Genomic DNA, 1,566 nt, shown 5'->3' with positions numbered 1-1,566 from the left:
TGAGTGGCGTGTAGGTCCCCTCCCGGGATCCAAATCCACGAACCCCAGGCTGCCGAAGTGGAGTGTGTGAACTTAACCATTATGCCACCAGGTCGGCCCAATTTTTCTTATTTTTACAGAGAAAGATCTGTATTTTTCTACTATTAGGAATTGAAGTGGAAGACATGCTGATAATTTGTGTATACTTTTGCAAATATTTCTTTCCCAGGAAATGGATGAAAGAAAACAAATATTCTGTTGTTTTATTTTGGCACGAGAAGGGTTCCAGTAGCCAGGGGGAAGAGCTCCCTCCAGAACTACCATGGCGGGGAGCTTTATCACTGCAACAAACACTTTCTATTCAATTTATACAGCATCCTGACACTAGCTAGTGTATTGCGATTTTTCTCTAACTGGCCTAGCAAGCTTTGTTTGGAGTCAGTCTTGGCAGTGTTCTACTCTAAGTGTAGGATAGCCATCTACACCAGAGATGATGCAGCAGTAGTGGTCTAACCCATTAAATCCAGCGAGGGAATCTTCCCCTGTGGACTTTAGGCATTGCCATTTTAATTGCTGTCTATGACGTACAGACAGAGGTGCCCCTGATAGGAGTTATCAACCAAGCTTTTGTATCTCAAGACCTAAACACCCTCAGGTGGAAAGGATAGTGTTACTGGGGGCTTTCTTATATGAGGTCAACTTCCATTCACTTCCGTTTCCCATCTCTAAAAGAAATGGCAGTGAAATGTGGAGCAAACTGACAGAAAACACCAGCTCTGAGGTGGAATTCTCCCACTAGTTTTCAACTGTGATTAGCACAAGCGAAAAGGAGATTATCAAAGCCACAATGGCTCAGGTGTGTGGAGACAGCATATTCTGGGCAGCTGGGGCTGGTTACAAGAGCCTTCGGGTTGTCCTAGGCCTTGTTGACACATATCTTTTCAGAAGATACCACCTTCAAGTGGGACTCTTGTGCTGCTCACGCCATACTCAGGGCTGTGTGTGGGGGAATGATAGACTCAAAAGAAAACTTGGAAAGAAATCCAGAAACCGGGCTTGATTTGCCACAGTTGGTGTACCATACGGAAAACGAAGGCGCTACTGGTATAGATAAATACTACTGGAGTAGATAAAAAAGCGAACTTCCTCAAGTATTTATAATAGATGGGATTTATTCAGGGAATTGATTTTTCACATAATCAAGACCTGATATCTGAAACACTTTGAGGTTTTCCAGAGATTTGCATCTCAGGTTATTATGTTTAGCAAGCCACTGTTACCTTTAGGCTAGAGGGAAATGAGTGTAGTCAGCGTTACTAGAGCCCTGAGGACAGCTGGAACAGGCACACTGTGGGCTTATCCAGTGGGAGCTGGAACCACCGGGAAGATGCAGCCTTGGCCAGAAAGCCTTCCAAAGCTGAAAGTGTGACAGCAATATCCTGCATTCTGTCATCAGCCCTCCAATTTCCCACCTGTGTCTCTCTTTGATAACTCCCAGTTTGCCACCAACAAACTGACACCGGAGTTAGGAAAACTAAGCTGGCACAGGTCAGGTGCCTTGCAGTGCAGTGAAGATGGGGGAAGGGA

General features: G+C 45.0%; 1 pseudogene; it reads left to right on the top strand.

Annotated features, from left to right (window-relative positions):
- Nucleotides 1-495: 495 nt before the first annotated feature.
- On the top strand, nt 496-1,112 carry LOC131423045 (inositol polyphosphate 1-phosphatase-like; annotated as a pseudogene).
- The last annotated feature ends 454 nt before the right edge of the window (nt 1,113-1,566 follow it).

This window comes from Diceros bicornis, chromosome 27, assembly GCF_020826845.1.
Source record: "Diceros bicornis minor isolate mBicDic1 chromosome 27, mDicBic1.mat.cur, whole genome shotgun sequence".
NCBI lineage: Eukaryota > Metazoa > Chordata > Mammalia > Perissodactyla > Rhinocerotidae > Diceros > Diceros bicornis.
This window is presented reverse-complemented; position numbering and strand designations above follow the sequence as displayed.